We start from the raw sequence: 20,427 nt of genomic DNA on the forward strand, positions 1-20,427 counted from the left end.
AGCAGTTCACTGAAAGGCAAATGCTGGTGTGGGACAATTCTGTATTCTGTCAATTATATTTTAAATAAATGCTGATTGGTCAGTAGTAAGGCAGGAAGTATAGGTGAGACAACCAGACAGGAAGTAGAGTCAGGTCAATGAGAACAGGAGAATTCTGGGAAGGAGGAAGCCCATTCCTCCCCAGTCCTGTCCCAATCACAGAAGAAGGAAGATGTAATTGCCCCACTGAAAAAGATACCAAGCCATGTAGCTAACATAGATAAGAATAATGGGCTACTATAAGTTACAAGAGTTAATAAGAAGCCTGAGCGAATGGGCCAATCAGTTTATCATTAATATAGACCTCTACGTGATTTCTTTGGCGCTTAAACGGCTGTGGGACCTGGTGTGAGGACAGAAATCAGGGAGGACAGAAACCTCAGACAACAAAATACCACATCTTTTTGTTCATACACGGAAGCTTAAAAAGTAGATGTTTACGAGTGGAAGAGTGATCACAAGATAGAATTAGAGTAGTGGGAAAGAACAGTTGAAAATGGATACCACCTGTAGCTATGATGAAGGAGGAATGCACAGTATAGAGGGTTGATTGCAATGGACATTGATCTACCCTCGGACATTGTCTGAGAGAGCTGGAGAGAGGCATTAAGAGGTTCTTGCCACACAAAGGTGCTGATGGCTAGTGAGGTTCAGGTATTGACTCTGGTATGATCACATGGGTATGTTGGGTTGTCATATTATACCTCATTCAGATGTGTGCTTATGGTGTAAGTGAAAATATATTTTAAAATAAAGAGATGTGTCTAACTTACTAGGTACAATATGTATTATCATTGTCTAGCATATTTCCAGTTTTCCCCTTTCAGGGTAGAATTATCCTTTTCTGTTTGTGAAAGGAGTATAGCGATGTGATTTGTTTGGGCCAACATAATGTAATTACAAGAGATGTCTATCGGTTCCAGGTAAAAGCCTTCCAGAGGAAGGAAATGTGCTCTTGAATGCGTTTCCTTTCCATGATGTCAACAATGAGTGATGCTTTCGCCTGCAACCATGTTTAAGCAGACCCTGAGAAGCCCCACTAATAAATCAGACTTCATCAAGAAATAACCTGATGTTTTCAGCCTCATATATTTATAAGTTATTTTTGAAATAGTTGAACCTAACACTCTTGTTGATATAGATGAGGTTAGATATCTATGGCATGCAGGAGAAAAAAAATATTTTAGGATTTTTAAATAAGCAGATGATTCCAGTAAGACAGGTGTTTCCTAAGTCTTTGCAAAAAGCATAGGGAATCCCTGAAAAATAAATGAAATATCCCTATGAAGCTGGGCCTAAAGTGGAATTTATTTGTTATAAGGAAGTTCATTAGGAAATAAAACAGGATTTTGTGTGAACAATTAACAAATATTGAAAAAAGGAAGAGTTGCGTCAAAATAGCCAACTATTTCGTGTCTCTAATGCCTTCTGATCTTAATTACCAGAACTTCTGTGGCATTTTGGTAAGAATGATAAGGGTCATATTCAAACATTATTAGGGTGAGATTATCAGCACTGGGTAATATCTATTTTCCCTGTCAGATTCTCTTCTCATTAAGCAACTTTTGTTCTCTGTGTTAGACTTCTGAATACATCTACTAGTTCTGCCCAGTACATGCTCATTATTAGCAATTAATACCTTAAAATTATGTTTAATCATCAGCTTATGAACTTTATTATCGAGACTATAGTTTATAAATATGCTAATTTCTGAGAAATCTAATTTTCGCAAAGATTCCAAACATGCATGACTGAGGATCAGGTCCAGCATCAGGACTGATTCTACTAAAGTAGAACACTGTAGGGCACTAGATCTAAAACAGCTATCAAAGGAAGCCTTGTGTGCACGTTGAGGTGACCAGGCTGCGGTGGTGCGGAGTCGATGTCCTCGGAGGTGATCGGGGCGACTGCAGGGATGGCACGCGCAGAGCTGTATGTCTCTGACCGAGAAGGAAACGACTCAACAGGAGATGGAACCAAGGAGAAGCCATTTAAAACCAGCCTAAAGACTTTGATGACAGTTGGAAAAGAGCCGTTTCCCACCATTTATGTGGATTCACAAAAGGAAAATGAGAGGTGGGATGTCATTTCTAAGTCACAGATGAAGAACATTAAAAAGATGTGGCATAGGGAACAGATGAAGAATGACTCTCGGGAGAAGAAAGAGGCAGAAGATAACTTACGAAGAGAAAAGAACCTGGAGGAAGCAAAGAAAATTATCATTAAAAATGACCCAAGCCTGCCAGAGCCGGCCTGTGTAAAGATTTGTGCATTAGAAAAATATAGAGGTCAAAGAGTGAAGGTGTTCGGCTGGGTCCACAGGTTGCGTAGGCAAGGAAAGAATTTGGTATTTCTGGTGTTGCGAGATGGTACGGGCTATCTGCAGTGTGTCTTGTCAGATGACTTGTGCCAGTGTTACAATGGAGTAGTCTTGTCCACTGAGAGCAGCGTGGCAGTATACGGAACACTAAGCCTGACTCCAAAGGGCAAGCAGTCTCCAGGAGGCCACGAGCTGAGCTGTGACTTCTGGGAACTGGTGGGGCTGGCCCCAGCTGGAGGGGCTGATAACCTGATCAACGAGGAGTCCAATGTGGATGTCCAGCTCAACAACCGGCACATGATGATCCGCGGAGAGAACATGTTCAAAATCTTGAATACGCGGTGCATGATCACCAGGTGCTTTAGGGACCACTTCTTCGACAGGGGCTACTGTGAAGTCACCACCCCGACGCTGGTGCAGATGCAGGTAGAAGGCGGGGCCATGCTCTTCAAGCTTGACTATTTTGGGGAGGAAGCGTTTTTGACCCAGTCGTTAGGGCCGAACAGTCCAGAACAAGAAGGCATCTGGCTGAATTCACGCATGTGGAAGCCGAGTGCCCCTTCCTGAGCTTTGAGGACCTCCTGAACCTTTTGGAGGACCTAGTGTGCAATGTGGTTGACAGAGTCTTGAAGTCACCAGTGGCGAGCATAGTGTATGACCTCAACCCGAACTTTAAACCTCCCAAACGGCCTTTCAGACGAATGAACTATTCAGATGCTATTGAGTGGCTGAGGGAACACGATGCAAAGAAAGAAGACGGGAAGCTCTATGAGTTTGGAGACAATATTCCTGAAGCTCCTAAGAGACTGATGACAGACACCATTAATGAACCGATCCTGCTGTGTCGATTTCCAGTGGAGATCAAGTCCTTCTACATGCAGCGATGTCCTGAGGATCCTCGGCTCACTGAATCTGTTGATGTGTTGATGCCCAATGTTGGTGAGATTGTGGGCGGCTCGATGCGCTCTTGGGATCATGAAGAAATTCTGGAAGGCTATAAAAGGGAAGGAATTGACCCCGCTCCTTATTACTGGTATACAGATCAGAGAAAATATGGTTCATGTCCTCATGGAGGCTATGGCTTGGGCCTGGAAAGAGTCCTAAGTTGGATTCTGAACAGATATCACATCCGAGATGTGTGCTTATACCCTCGATTCGTCCAACGCTGCAGGCCATAACCGAGGGCCCTGAAGCATGAAGGAAGGGAAAACGTTCATGAAAAGATAAGACTGTTTCTGCAAAAGAACAAAACTCCGAAGCCACCCTTTGATTTCCAGTTGGTCTAGTAGCTTTTTCTGTCTCTATGTGTTTTCTTCCCATTACCATAAAAAGAAGTAGATGTGACTTGAATACAAGGTGACATTGATGTCCCTTTAATAAAAATACTCATTACAAAATTTCCAAAAATTACGTGGCATATCACTCTTTAGTTGGGAAAACATTTTATTGTACTGCAGGTTACAATCACTGTATTAAATAAACCATATATGATTGTATAGTTTTAAATATAGTCTGATATTCCATCAGCTTTATATTTTTGTCCTTTTAAATGTAACAAGAATTATTTAATGTATTATATACATGTTATAGCAACATCTAAAAGAGAAATTGGCCATATGATATAAAAATCTAATACTAATTATAGTGCAACAGTGTAGCTATTGGAATCGAATACTGTAGTCTTTTACATTCGCTATTAATCTTTTCTAAATTCACACAGTGCTTCTGATTCTGAGGGGCATGAATTGGTTGGAAAAATTTATGAAGGGGGATTGAGTTAAAATTTACAATGGACATGATTTGGATGATGGGTTATTTAAATGATTCCAAGTAACTCCTCAGCCTTCAATCTGAGAGCAGGGTGAGGCTCGGCTTCCCTGTTCTGTTGTAATTCCGAGTAATGAAAAGTAAATATGATCCCAAAGGATTTGCACCTGGAACCTTAGCCACCATTAGGCAGCTAAGTCACCCACCCAGTCTCGGGTACCATCTGCGCTGCCCGACAGGATCCTAGTTGGTTTACTGCATGGCCCCAGTGCAGTTGATTCGTTTCTCCCCCAGATGCATGCCATGTGTTCTGATGGGCTGTATTCCCACCAATCAATAAATAAACGCTTGCCAGACCCTTAAAAAATAAAAAATAAAACAGCAATCAGCCTTGTGTGGCATATTTTGTGGGGAAACACAGCATATAAGACCATGGAACGTTCTCTACTAATGTAACCAAAGTGTGGAAACAGTTTAGTTATGAAAAAATATATGCAATAGACATGGTAGATGTGATGGTTTGAAAGAAAATGGTCCCCCAAAAGATTGGCACTCTTAGTAATTATGGCCTTGTTGGAGGAAGTGTGTCACTGTGGGGGTGAGCTTTGAGGTCTCTTTGCTCAGTGTGACCCTCAGATCACTTCCTGTGGCATGCAAGATGTAGGACTCTCAGCTACTTCTCCAGTACTATATCTACCTGTACACTGCAGTGCCCCACCACGAAAATAATACACTGAACTTCTGAACTGTTAGCCACCCTTTATATTTTCTTTTATAAGAGTTGCCACGGTCATGGTGTTTCTACGTAGCAATAGAAACCCTAACTGAGACAGTATAAAAGTTACTAAATATTAAAATACTAAAAATGACAATTATTTCACCACTATAACAGCACGAATTTTCTAAGTCATATTTCTAACCAGGCATTACAATGAATATCTGTAATCACAACTCAGAATAGGTGAAGACAGATGAATCAGTAATTCAAGGTCATCCTTGAAGACGTGATAAATTTAGGCTAATATGGTCTTCGTGAGAACCGGTTTCAAAACAAAACAAAAATGGTCTTGATCTGTGTGAGTTTAGCGTTTGGCATTATTGTTGTTGAAGCTTGCCACTAACATGGTACATGATTTATGAGAAATGTATTATTTCTCTCTTACATGAATTGCAAACTTAACCAAATACTTCAGGGTAATTTTATTCTCAAAAATCCTCAAAATTCCATTTTTTCAATCAAATCTACTTCAAATTTTCTGCTTAAAATTTAAGAACACAGCAAGAATTTATATCACAGAAATTTTTTATGCAATAAAGCTAACAAGAGGAATGTCTGTTCTCTTCAGCAAAGTGGTTCCAGACCCATTCTTAAGTATACGAATATCCCAAGTATGCTGGACACATTTCAAATCGGGAAAATCACAGTCAATGATTTACAAATTGTAACTGGAAATAGAAAGCTGTATTGAACTTAACAGGAAACAAAATGCATCAATGCATGACAACAATAAAAAAATAAATTTAGCAGAAATCATTGTTGAAAACATTAAATCACAAAGCACTAAATGTATAAAAGATGAAAGGGGGAACACAGATAACTGATCACCACTTAAAAATTGTTCCAAGAATACTACAGTCCGTGGCTTATTTTCTTTGTGCATAATACTATGTAGGAAACAATTTTTCAAAGCATGTAGTAATATTTATACTGCACTTTTCCACTTAAAAGTGTTCATAAATATTAATCAATTCCCAACACAACCCTATGACATAGCTAAGAAGTATCCAGAGTCGACAGACTGAGAGCTTAAAATTACATTTGGTTAAGATGTCAAGGACATGAGGAAATTCCCAAGAAGGCTAGTAGCAGAGTTCAAGTCTGGGCTCCGGCATCCCACAGGGGTGAAGGGAGCTGTTTGAGAGTCTGCTTGTCTCTGTCCTCTACACCAACATACTAGGAGCCAAGAGCAGAGCACTTGCTGATCTGCTTAGACATGCCTGGTCAGCTTGGCTATATTGCAGAGAACTTGTACAAGATAGGTAGGCATCTGACCTCTCCATAGAATTAGCAACTTTTCAAACCAACAGTTTGGAGATTTGATGTACAAGGTCTTCTCTAGATTCCCCGAAGACAAATCAACTCAGAGCTTAAGAACTAACTGAAAAAGCAAAATCCAGAGGATGGGGGTTGATCCACATGAACTTTAAAGAGAGGTACCTTTACTTACATACTTTTTATGCTAATAGACTTATGATCTGTAAGCTTGCTTGCCAGTAAACATGGGGCTTTCCGTATTAAAACTGGGTGAGGCTCAGGCAGATTCAGAAGGTGGGCTACTGTACCGACCTCTGGAAAATGAGAAATGCCTTTATGTAACTGGCAAAATGAATCCAGCCAATTGTGTTGTCTCAAGTATTCAGATACACATGATTCAAAACTAAATTTGAGCTTAACATTTGAAGTGTTTATTTTTTATTGGATTTAATATATAAAAACTTCCTGTCTGTTATTAAGACTTACGTCATTCATCCCTTCATAGCCATGAGTTCCATGTAGGAGGATCCAACCAAGTGCCAAGATCATCTGATTCTACTCTTCCTGTCTGTTGATGTCTTTTCTCCTTCACAGTAAGAGACTGATTCTTTTACACAGCAGCCACTGTGACTTCACCATGAAGCCAGGAGTCAACTCTGTGTTGGGTCCTCCGAAAGTTACCTTCGCCATAGCTACTTCCCGTCATCGAAGTGTTTAAAGTGCTTTTCTTTTCTTTTGATCCTATTATGCTCAATTTTTCTTCAGCCAAAATAAAGAAAACCAAAGAATCTACACCATAAAGATCATTGTTATGAATAAATGAGGTAGTAGTTGTAAGATGCATTTAAAGGATGGCACAAAATTAGTTAATACTTTTTCTTTATTTTGATCTACTTTGAACAACTTGGGGTTCTTTCGTACCTTCTTTTCCTGGGGACTTAGATGTTAATCTTTAGCAATTAGAGAGAGGACTCCACCTTCAGATAAAGAGGGAAAAATAGTAGTGATACAGTATTCTTCATCAGCTCTCTGTCAGTAGCAATGACTTCACTTTTGAGTGTATGACATAGGAATAATAATCCCAAATAACTTCAAATATTTATCTGTGTGCATGTGAGTGCTTTGCCTGTGTATATATATATATATATATATATATATATATATATATATATATATATCTTCATTATAGGTATGCTAGATGGCAGCAGAGGCCAGAAGAGGGTGTCAGAGTCCCTGGAACTGAAGTAGGTTGCCATGTGGGTGCTAAGAACTGATCCCAGGTTCCAAGAACTGAATGCAGGTACTAGGAACTGAGCCCAGGTCCTCTACAAGAACAGCAAGTATTGAATTACTGAACTGTCTTTCTAATCCCAGCAATACTAATCATTTTAAGTTTGGGTAAAATATGTTGCCTTAGCTTTTTTTCTACAGCTGCGATAAAACACTGTGACCTGGAAACATATGGAAGTCTTCCTTTTATAGGTTTATAAGGGCATATAGCAGGAGAGGGAGACTGAAATGATTAACACAAGATAGTTTTTGACAATCACATTGATTGAGTGTTGGAAGGAGGAGAGCCTGCTTGTCTGTCCTGGCCACCCAGCTATCTTAGCTCCAAAATAACCACACAGAAATTAATTAATCACTGGTTGGCCCATTAGCTCTAACTTCCTATTGGCTAACCCTTACATCTCCATTAATCTGTTTATCGCCAAGTGGCTGTGGTTTACCGGCAAGATTCTAACTGGAGTCTGTCTCAGGTGAAGGATCCTGGCTTCTCTCTGACTCTGCCTTTTTCCTCCCAGCATTCCATTTAATTTTCCCTGCTTACCTAAGTTCTGCCCTACCAACAGCCCCAAAGCAGTTTCTTAGTTAACCAACAAAAGCAACACATATATAGAAGGACCTCACACATCAATTGAGCTAATTAAAAGTTTTAAGTCCTTTTTATTGATAGCCAGATGAAGATTAGGCTTATGCTTTTGAAAAGTTTCTTGGTGCCCAAGCTCAGGGGTACAAATGTTTTAAAGGTAAAACCCACAAAGACCATAATTTACATCAAAGTTAGATGAGAGTCAAACTAACCTTGAAATGTTCACTCCTGGCAGAGTATAGTAATTATTCTGGATACAGCATGACATGACAATTATTTTTTACTTACAGATTTTCTCTTTGTTTTAGATTAATTATTTGGTTATTACAGCTGGATCAGGGTTAAGGTCAAGGAAAACGCAAATGTGTTGCCAAGACAAACATGACCATGGTGGTGTAGGCTGGGGGTGATGAGAACTGTTTAAGCCAAGACAAAATGGAGCCAGACAGTTCATGGTGGTGATGCCAAGGATAACACGGGAGCAGGAAGCAGGCATGGTGTCAGGAACAACAAGCTGGGATTCACGTCTTTAACCATAAGCACATAGCAGAAAGAGAAACACAAGGGTCTTCAAAGTTTCAAAGCCTGCTTCCTATGACATAATTCCTCCACCAAGACCGCACCTCCTAAACCTCAAACAGCACCTACTGGGACTAAGTGTTCAAATCTCATTTAGACCACCACAGTGCCCTTATCGCTCCCTACCCATCCTTAACTTTATTTGTTTGCTTGCTTTGGAGCAGGCTTTCTCACTGAACCCAGAGCTCCCTGAGTTCGGCAAGACTAGATAGCCAATGAGGCCCAGAGATCCTCTTGTGTCTATTTCCCCAAATCAATTGGATGAATGCTTTACAGACATGCTCCAATGCCTAAGAAGGAGACATATGTACAAACATATATATGCATTTTTTTATTTGAGCATGCAAGTACTTCTTTTTCTTTCAGAGTTACAGATGTAGGGCACTATGACCAGCTTCTTATGACGGTGCTGGGAATCCAGCATCAGATCCCCATGCTTTCCCTGCAATCACTTTAACAGCTAAATCTACCCAGATTTTAAATCAACTTTCATGTGCTTTCCTCTGCCTGCTATGGTACTATGATCTGGCTGCACAAATGGCCCACAGAAAAGGCAGTGTTTATACTCCTGTTGTCTTATGAGTTTTATGTAAATTAAAATAATAATAACAATAAACAAGAACCATTGAGTGCTTTTTATGACAATTTTAATCTGAATTTCTCATAAAAAAACATTGGGAAAGTCAAGAAAAGGAGGGTAATAATAAAGTAAATAAATTTTTATGCTGTATCCACACTTTTAACTGGGTGGTGGTGATGTACACCTTTAATCCCAGCACTCAGGAGGCAGAGGCAGGTAGATTTTTGTGAGTTCGAGGCCAACCTGGTCTACAATAGCTAGTTCCAGGACAGGCTCCAAAGCTACAGAGAGACCCTGTCTCAAAAAAAATCTCCCAAATAATATACATTTCAGAAACTCAAGGATAATTCCAAATCATCTATATATTCATATTTTCTAACACAAAAGGAATGAAAAAAATTTTTAGGTGATGTCCACATTTAAATTCAAAAGGGAATTCATATAAAAGAAAAGACAAGTTACACATTCCATTTTCTGTGTTTTCATGTGAAATACCATGACTCACCTTATCATAAAAGACAGCCTTGATTAGCTTCCCCCAGTGTCCTGGGTAAAGGGCACTCCCAAGGCATCTAAAGCAGGAAGATTATAAGTCTCTATGGTACTCTTGGTGCAGTGTTTTCCAGGGAGCTCTCTCATGCCTATGAAAGAATTCTCTGACTTCAGAGCCCTCAGCATCTTGGGTGCCCAGGGTTCCTTTTCCCTTTATGAAAACTACCCCTTAGTACATCATACAGGAAACATGACAGCTCAGCACCATAGCTTGCCTCCCAAGTCATTCATCTGAAAACTTCTGTGGAATGATTTTTCTCTAAATGACCTCCAATGGAAGTAAGCACTCATTTGACTTATTTATATGTAATTGCCCTTTACCCTCTTTCTTGATCCTTATACCCATACATATATTCCCTTGCCAGCCTCATTTATACGACAGTAGAGAGTGCCCAGAAAAAAAGTGTAGAATCCCAGATGTCTTGTGACTTATGCTCAGAATTGGTAAAATGTCACTTTTTTTGCAGCATACTGTCAGCTAAAGTAAATCACAAGGCTAGATCAATATTTTTTTTAAAAAAATGCAGAAACAAGTTATCTTTCAATGAGAAGGGTTGCAGAGCTATAGTGTACATAGAAACAGAAAGAAAGAATAAAGGCCAATTTTTAATAATCACCACTACCAAGATTGTGGTTTTCTATAAAGAGGTGAGAAATATACAAACATTAAGTATGTGCCAATAAAGTGGTCATAATGGGTCCCATGAATATTCAAAAAGAAGGGAGAACATAATATAATAGAAGTGAAAAATGATTTTTAAAGGTGAGAATTAATTAATTAATATTAGAGACACCACTGGCTTCAAAAGAATGGTTGAGTGCTTGAAAATATGGAAAAATGAAAGAGTAATAGGATAAATCATTTTTGATATTATGGAGGAAGTAGAACTAAGAATGTTTATGCTTACATTGCTTATCTGAATAATTTCCAATGCGTAACTAAGGTAGTGTGGACAAGATCATCCTAGAGAGATGGGTAAAAGAACTGAGAAGAAAGGATACTGAAACCATTAAAACTAAGAGCTATGAGGAATGCTAGGATAGTTAGCTTTAAATGTCAACTTGACAAAACATAGAATCACCCCAAAAGATACCCTCAATTAAGAATTTGTGTAGATCATAGTCTGTGGGAAATTGTCTTCAGTGTAAGTTGGTGTAGAAAGATCCATTGTGGGAAGCACCATTCCCAAGGCAGGAGACCTTATATATGATGGGGAAAGGCTAAATGATAGCTAGAAGCAAGTGGCAAGCAGGCAGCATGGGTGTATTTCACCTCTCTCCGCTTCTGAATGTGGATGTGAAGTGGTTAGTCTGTACATGGACTTTAACTGGATGAAAGATCATAGCCTAGAACTTTACACCAAATTTACTTTACTGTCTAAGTCATTTCTGATTGGGGTGTTTTGTCACAGCAACAGAAAGGAAACCAGAATGGGGAAATTGCAATGAGAAGCTAAAAACTTCAATGAATGGGAAATGTGAAGACGTAAGACTAGAGGGAGACTGGGGTAAATTGATGGATATATGCAATATGCAACACACACACACACCAAACATAAAGGAAGTATTTGCAAGTTCAAATTTTAAAAATATGCACATATATGCTTGAACATACATTTGTATTTTATGCACTGGAAAAGGTCTATAGAGCATTCATCCAATTGTCAGTAACAGTTACTGAAAACAAGAATGATAAATGTGTAAAATAGTAAAAGGGGATTTGCACATTCATTTTCTTTGCTCTTTTTGTGTCTCATGAAATGATTATATATGCATAAATAATTTTAAAAAGAAAGCTCAAATTAAAAAAGGAAAAAGCCTTTAAGAAAGTATCAGACATTTCAACAGAGCAGAACACAGTTCATCTGTGTCCTGTTTATTTCCATAGTATAATAATGAAATCATTATCCACTATTCTTTGCTAAATTAACAATTGCATTTATGTGTGCCAGTGTTTTGCCTAAATGCAAACCTCTGTACCAGGTACGCAACATCCAGGATCCCCCGGATTAGAGTTACAAATGGTTCTAAACCCCCATGTGGGTGCTAGGAATAAAACCTAGATTTTTGACAGTGTAGCCAGTGCTCTTAACTGCTGAGTTATCTTTCCCGGCCCTTTTAATGTTCTTAATATGATTCCTTCTATATGGAAGGAGCTAAATAATCTTTATTATTACTCTACTCATTAACAAGCTCCACCTCCATGCAATATAGTGTGTTTGAGGGAATGTGTGTGTCACAGTGAGACAACCAGAGAAGGAAAACTAAATTCAGCAATCCTGTCGCTCTTAAATTCTTTCCTAGAGCCACCTATTTGGTTGTAAAGGGATGAAAATGAACATATTTGCATTTAACTTGCCTATCTAATTTTCTGGACCATGACTAGAAATTCTGCATATATCAATACCTGCTGTAAACAGCTTTTATTCAACCATTCTCTTTACGGAAGTTTCAACAGAACTATAAGAGTCTCCTCACGCAGTGAATACAGTTTAACCAGACGCTGTCATCCCCACAGGGGCAAAATGCATTCCAAGAAACCAAAGGAACGCTACAAGACATGATAAAATATATAAACCTAAGTTCATAAAATATTTATTGTTCCTCTGGTAAGTACTATTTTAAAAGTAAGTGAATTATTGTGCTCCAACTGTGCTAGCACCAGCCATCTTAATAATACCTGTATGTGAGTTCTTGATGCAGACAACAAAATCTACTAACAGTTAAGTGAAAAGGTAGGAGCTGATGCCCTTATACTAGAACTTAACAGGCTGAAAAATTAGTGGTTGTCAAAACGCTGCCTGCTTTGTGGGTGTACACAATTAACATCCTTGTTGCATGTGACATGCAAACCCTGACTGATTACTGAAAACATAGGCTGTGGAGCGTCTGTAAAATATGGCACCTCTCCTAAGTAATGGCCTTTTGCAGCCATTCTAGACTCACAATGGATAGGAAAGAAATGAAGAAATGGCCGATATTTCATCCAGTGGGCATTGTGAGCCAGGATGCACGGCTAGTCACTGAAGCACAAAGATGAACGAGGCAAAGAACCTAGTCCAAAATAACTTAGAGCCAGTAGAGAAGGATGTCATAAAAACAGATGCTTATGCAGCAACTTAGAAGTAGAGACGTCTTCAGGTTCCCACAGCTAGACCTGCCTTGACTTTTAAGAGTAACATGAGGGATAGAAATAAAGGAACAAAAGTAAAGGGACGGGATGTGTTGGAATGACCAATAGAAGACTGGCCAGCCTTGTTGCCTCTTCTAATTCACTCATTTGAGTGTATACATCCATGTGTACATGTGCACATGCGTGAACACCAGTGTGGAGGCCAGAGGTTAATGTCGAGTCTGCCTGTTGTTTTGCCTCCATTACACTGGCTGGTCTTTAAACTACTAGTGGCCTGGCTGCCCAGACCATAGCCCACGGGGAATTCTGTTCCCCCAGACAATGGCTCTGTAGGTGACACTAGAGGTAGTTCTAATTTAATCTCTAGCGCTCTAATAAGACTTGAGATTCAAGGGCTAGGGTGAAAACCTGCACCCTTAGAGAGTTAGAATAGCAACTCTTTGCTGGAGTCTGGAAGCCGCTCTCTTCCACACTGCCCCAGCTAAAAAAACCCACAAGAAGCACCCCTCTGATACTTCCAGTCAACCAGTTGCTAACCCCGCCTCTCTGAGCCCAGGCTAATTTTATTTAATTTACGCAAAGGCAACACCTTTTTACATAGTTAACAAATGCAACATGAACAAATGTAACACATTTCTGCCTGGTTAAACAAATACTCCACAACATCCTCCTCTCTCCATCTTTCACAGAACTTAGAGTTCACTGACTAGTAACTAACTAGTTAAAAGTCCATCTGTCTTTGTCTTTCTAGTATTTGGGTTCTAAGCACACACTTGTTTTGTTTTTTATTTTATGTGGTGGCTGGGGATCTAAATATGTGTCCTCATACTTGACTGGCTGGCACTTCATCCACTGAGCCAGCTTCACAGCCTCTTTTACTCTCTATTTTATGTGCAGTGTTTCATTGGGTTTGCCAAATCATGCAGCATTTCCTCCTTGAACTACAGACTCTTCTAGGGAAGCTGCCATGTTGTCTGCTGTTATAGTCCAGTGGCTCTTGAATGTTCTAGCACATAACTGAGATGCAGTAAACATTTGCTCATTTGAATTAATAAGCTATAACTCAAGACTTCACTAGCAATTAAAAAGGAAAGAAAAATAAACAATAGGTTCAGTAGAGTATTTCAAACAGCAAGTCCTATCAAAATTCAGTTATATTTACAATAAGATACTTATTGGCCCTTTCCTAGGGTCTAAACAGGATGACCAGGATTTCATGAGCCTTGGCTGCCTCACATAACTGGGCCAGATTCTCTATTTGCCCCACCATATTAAATAAACACTACCAGTTTCTATGGACCCACAGCGCAAACACATTTGGGAAGCCCAAATGTTTGGGCTAAAATATTTGTGGTATCTCCCATTACATTTTATTACTTTTTATTTGGAAAGAGAACACAGAGCAGATCACAGATGGACAGAGTGAAGATGGGATGAAAAGTGGGTTGCAAACAGACTGACCCACAGATGGAGACACCTATCCCAGATAAATTCTTAGCGAAATAAATTTTTGCAAACGATGTCGAAGTGATTAAGTTTTACAAGAATGGCTGGTATACCAGATGTCATTTTTGCCCCATCCTCAACCTTTCAGACCAGTTCTGATTTCAGGCACAATTGAGACTCAGCTATCTGAATATAAGTTCAGAGTCACAGCACATTGGCAATAACCCACCTCAATAGATCTCTGAGAGGTCCTTATTCTTGGTACTCATGGACAAACTTGGAGGCTGTAGGAACCCAAGGTCATGTTTAACCTGAAAAACTAGAGAGTAGGTAACTCTCAGTCAAGACAGAAAAGGAGCAAGCAGATAAATATTCAGTCTTTCCTCATCCCAGTGACAGTCCTGAGGCCCTTCTGTGTTTTGTGGGACATCCTAGCAGGATCAAACCATTGCTAGCTACAGTGACCTTGATGTTAGCCCTATACTGTATTCACTGTCCCTTTTCTCTCTCCCCTGATTTGTTGCTGATTTCTGGGATCACTTCCAAATATGCCACTCGTAGCCCTGTGTTTCTTCAAAACACTTGGCAAGGGAAGGCCACCTGCGAAAATGACACAAATCCCAGTTCAGTATGAATTGATGCAACTCTCCATAAAGCAGACTTGAGAAGTGAGCCCTTTGGTTCATGAGGATGGGGTGAAAAGCCTTCAAATTCGCCCAAGCGGAAGATAACATTGTACCTAAGAACTTCCTCGTCCCATAAAGAACACTCCCCAGCAGTTTCTGAGTGAGGAGGAAGTTGGGAGCGAAGGTTGCAAACCATCATACAGTTTTCTGTTTCGTTTTAGGAGACCATGCATGCTGATTGTGTGCCACAAGCACTTGGCATGGGTTATGGCATTTCAGACCCCATGTGTACCGACATCCTCAAGACAGCAGTTCAGCTTTCCTCTTAGACGTGGAGGCTCTGAGAGGAACTCAGTTCTCAGCTCTAGCTAACATGGAAGGTGGGATCCATGTGCTCAGAGTAGGCAAAGTCAGGGGTAATTCTTGAAATTTTTGGTAAAAATTTATAAATGAATGATTGATCCTTGAACTGGCTCGCTCCCCTATCGTGCATTCAGCCTCCTACGTTATGAGAAGTTCCTGCTCAAGAGGGTTAGAGACAAGAAGCTAAAGATTCAAGACTGAGTCACAAGAAACCAGTTTATAACAGATTTTAAAATATGTTCATTTTTTTGGTTACTCTTAAAGACTCTAAACTTCAGCTCACTTAAATGTTTAAAATTTTTAAATCAAGACGTAACTGGAAGGAGAATGTAGAGCCATGAGCTAGGAACCATCCCGTCTCTCTCATTTTATCTGCTACTGTTACCCAAAAGACTCACCAGACTCCAAAACCATTTCACAAATCTCCCATAACCCCTCAGGAGTGTCAATCCCACATAAGAATGCCAGGTGTGCTTCCATTATGGTTTTGTTTATTATTTGCTCCCAATAGCAAACTAGATTAAAGAATTCAGTGGGCTCTTAGAACCATTTAGAAAACAGCAATAGTGTCTTCTCAGCATAGCCCTTAAAGGGGGATTTTCTGTAACCGAAAAGTTTGATGATTTTTGGTTTTTGTGTTTCAGAATGAACTCTTCTCTTAGAGTAGAACAGTCTTGGAAGCTGCATTGTTTAGCCAGGCTTAAATTCCACAGATAAGGCAACTTGAAAACAAAGCACATTTCTAAGGCTCCTGGAGACTAGGAGTTAGAGTGTCATGATGTTGTTTCTTCTGAGGCCAACTTAGCTGGCAGATGTCACTCTCCTGTCTCCTTACTTAACTTAGCCTTCCTTTCCTGCAGTGTTTTCGTGTGGTCTTTTCCTTTGTATGAAACTGCCTCTTTACTTATATAAATTTCATCTTATAAAGATACGAACCAGACTGGATTTGAGGCCACCCTAAGCCCCATTTTAGCCTACTCACCTCCTCCAAGGCATTATCTTCAACTACAGTTACATTCTAAACTCATAAAGGTTAAGAGTCCATCACATGGAACAACTCAGTTCATAGCAAACACTAAAGCATAACAGAATTTTAAATTCTGTACTTTGTAAAAGAAAGTGAATTTTAAAAAGTTTTTGGGGGGCTGATAAGATGTCTCAGCAGGCAAAGCACTTGCCAACTGAGCCTGGTAACCTAAGTTCAACTCCTGGAACCCAAGCAAAGGTGGGATACTCCGTAGATTTGTCCCCAAACTTTCACATGCATCCTGTCACACACACACACACACACACACACACCATAGGGTCTGGAGAGATGGCTCATGGGGAAGGGGTTAAGAGGTTAAGAGCACTTGCTGCTCTTCCGGAAGACCCAAGTTCAGTTCTTAGCGCCACATTTAACAGTTCACAACCACCTACATAATTCCAGCTCCAGGGATCTAATGTCCCCTTCTGATCTCTAAGAGTTCCTGCACTTACATATGCATACCCCACGAAGAAGATACTACATAGACACATACATAAAAATAAGTCCAACGAATTAAAAAAAAAATCGCTACCAAACACTTGATCATGAAATTGACTGAAGTTGCCAGATTCTGTAAATAATAGCACAAAATAATAATTTCAATTGAAAGTTCAAAAAGAACGGAATAGGTAATTTTAAGTATTGACTTGCCCTGTGGAATATTTGGGACAAATATAATTAGGAATGATACATTCCATCTGGTAATACAGTCTCAGGGAAGCAGGCTAGAGAACACCATTGAGCTTTTTAAGGAGTGCTACCCTCTGCCCATTAGAGGTTTTCCCCACATGGGAAACAACAGCACCTTGCATAGGAGCTTGGGAGCCCAGAGCAGGGAGAATTGGATTTTTATTTACTTTTGGAATCTAAGAGGAGGTGGCCTTCCACAATGCCCTGTGACAAAGAGGAAAGCGACTGGGGGTCTGAGAGTGGCCCTGCAGTGGCTGCCTGCCACAGTGCTTTCCCCTCTCCCTTTCCACCCCCACTGTTCTAACACCGAGGGCTTCCTCTGTTTGGCTGGGAGGACAGCAGTTGGCTGTGTGTGAAGTGGCATGCCTGAAGTGCTCTGCTGAGTTGAATTAAATTTGGACATTTTTCCGGATTATATCATAACTAGGGGTGTTTTGTGGCTTACAGAACAGGATTGCTACTGATGGCCAGCCTGGCCAACAGCAACAAATTATACCCAGGGCATATAGGGTTCAGTAAGAGCTGTGGGCATGGATGTCATTGGCGTTTCCCCAAGCCCAATGGCAATATTTCATTAGCTGTCAGGTAATCCAGAAGCCTCACGTCTGACAAAGAAGCCAGAAGCAAAGTATTGTGAAGTTGGTGTCTGTTCAAGAGAGACTCAGCTCACCTTGAGGTTATTGACATGTCTTTTCCAACATTACTGCTAGTGAATCAAGATTCTGCATGATGTCGTTAAAGTTGGTCGCCTGAACCTACGAGGAAAACTTAATATTTACCTTTCAACCAGTTGCTTCACCCTTTGGGATTGTTTTGAAACACAGTTGTGTCTTTTAGTGTTTTCTCTCGCGCCTCAAAATAGGCTCATTTCCTATTTTAAACACCACCATCAAAAGTAAGTAGAAACACAAAAACCTCAGTGAAATTTCTATGTAAGTTTCTCTTTTTGCTGCAATATCAGAACCAGAGTCCCCAAGATAAAATGGTTTTTAATTAAGAAATGTAGAGATCTGAAAAGAGCACAAAGACCGGGAGGAAAAATCCCATGCAGAACTACTGCCACCTAAAGGTTTTGCCCAGTATTGCAAGAATGCTTTTTTTCCTGCTGAATAGCTAGTATTGAGATGCCATAAAGATTAAGAAGTAGTTGTAAATTTTATCATTCTTTCTAAATAAATTCTGTTAATACAGTTTAATCAAGCTCTTTATGGCAGAGAATACGTGTGTTAGCTTAAGGCATATAAAATGTTCAATGTTGCTGTGCTTAAATAGGAGTACTGAGAAAAAAAGTACATTTTAAATGAATGAAAGATTATGCACCTCTCTGTGCAAAAGAGTACTTGCACAAATGATGTTTGCCGTCACATGCTAAGAGAAAGTTGCAAACCCATAAAGGGACATTTTAATGAGTTGTTTCACAATCGAAAACTTAAGCAAACTGACCCTAAACTCTGTTTAGGTAAATATCGGGAAGTAGGTAACAGCTACAGATCACAATGACTAAATAATACTCTTATTAAAAGGCTAGCTTGGGTGTGAGGCTTTAATTACAGGCCTGCAATTCCAGCACTTGGAATCAGGCAGGGGAATTACGCATTTGAGACCAGCCTGAGCTACATAGCAAGACAGAGTCGGGAAGAAAGAGGAAATTAATGAGATTTCATGATGGAAAATCGGCTCTAGAGGATCAGCAACATTACATACTATTTCTGACTATCTCTAAATGGTTCTGTAACTGTAGTTACAACTCTCAGCAAATGGAATATTTTTAGAAGAACCTGAATTTGTTAAAAAAAAATTGACAAATGGCATAACATTCCTTATCTTGATGGATCTTTGAAATGGCAAACAGTGCTCATTCTACTTAACACATTAATATTGATTAGAGACCAATTGCATTATTGACAGTCTTAGTTAGGCTGTCTTAGGCAAGCCACATACTAGGAGGCTCCTAACAACAGAGTCTTTTCCTCATGGTTCTGTAGGCGATGGCTAACATCTCAGACCCATAGGAGTTGGTTTCCATTGAAACCTATCTCCTTGGCTTACAGGCTTGTCCTTATTAGATAACCACACGGCCTTTCTTCTGTGCTTGAGATTTCTGATGCCACTTCATGTAATTGCAGGACATGGGCTATCTGATGGAACCCACCCTCATGTGCTTATGACTGTATTTAACAAAATCACCTCCCTATAAGCCCTGTCTCTCTATGTTACAGAATCTGGCTCCAACAAACAACTTGGAAGGGACAACACTCACTCTATAACAGTTATTCAGCTTGTTATTCAACGAAACAATCCGTCTATGTGATGGTTAATGTCCACTGACGACATGACTGGATCGGAAGCCACTTCGGGGTGAACCTGTGAACTTGTGCTCAGACTGTTTCCAGAGAGATTCAAATGAAATAGGAAACTCTTCCCCGAATGCGCATGACACAACCCCACGGGCTATAGTTCTGGAAGGGAGACAAAAGAAGAGCTATACGCAAACACATTCATCTCCTTCTGCTTTTGTACTGCGGATGAAATGTAGCTAGCTGCCTCACTCTTGCTATTCCAGCTGGATCCACTCTGCCACCATGACTTCCTCTCTGTGATGTCCTGTGCCCTCCAGCTGTGGACCAAGATAAGTGGTTTTTATCACAGCCATGGGGAAAAGTAACTATTTTAGTATTTAAGCAGATTCAGCATTTAGTTGCTAACAGACAACCTGTGTTATTTGTGTTGAAGTTTAAGGTGTAAGAAGAAGTCTATCTTCATTTAGAAACAATAAGCTCTATGAGCCAGAGCATTTGTAGCTAAGCTTGGTGTTCTGTCGGGAATGGAACGAACGGAAGGAAACAAGTTCTTGGAGGAGCTGAGATAAGGTTTGAGACAGTGGGCAGCACAAGATGGGTGGGGCTCAAGAATACAATCTTCAGTGAAGAAACTGAATAACTAGATAACTTCTCCACCAAGTGAAATAATATGGACAACAGCACAAGGGCTCTCTGGGTAGACTTGAGGAATATGAGAAATAAAATGTTGGTTGATCTGCACGATTAGATTGTTGCTGAACACGTCTAATGGCCAACTCCAGCTTGGAGTCACCTTGTTACAGATTGGGATCTTCTCCTTGAAGAATGACTTATGTTCCTTCCTCCCCTAAAAAATTTCCTGTCCCTGGTTCAGAACATCTAGCAGAGTTTATAAAGGAAGGCTTTGGCTAAGTCATCCAGAAACCAACCTTTTAAAACTCCTAGCCATGAGTGCTAGTATACAGACCACAGTTAAGAGAATCTCTAAAGTATCTATTAATACTCTCTCTCTCTCTCACACACACACACACACACACACAAATATACACACATACATACACAGAGACACATACACACACATAGACACACACACACAC

General features: G+C 40.0%; 1 pseudogene; it reads left to right on the top strand.

The window, feature by feature from the left end:
- Positions 1-1,874: 1,874 nt before the first annotated feature.
- Positions 1,875-3,766, top strand: LOC125394485 (asparagine--tRNA ligase, cytoplasmic pseudogene; annotated as a pseudogene).
- Positions 3,767-20,427: the final 16,661 nt, after the last annotated feature.

Source organism: Myodes glareolus, chromosome 1, assembly GCF_982192425.1.
Source record: "Myodes glareolus chromosome 1, mMyoGla1.1, whole genome shotgun sequence".
Taxonomy (NCBI): Eukaryota; Metazoa; Chordata; class Mammalia; order Rodentia; family Cricetidae; genus Myodes; species Myodes glareolus.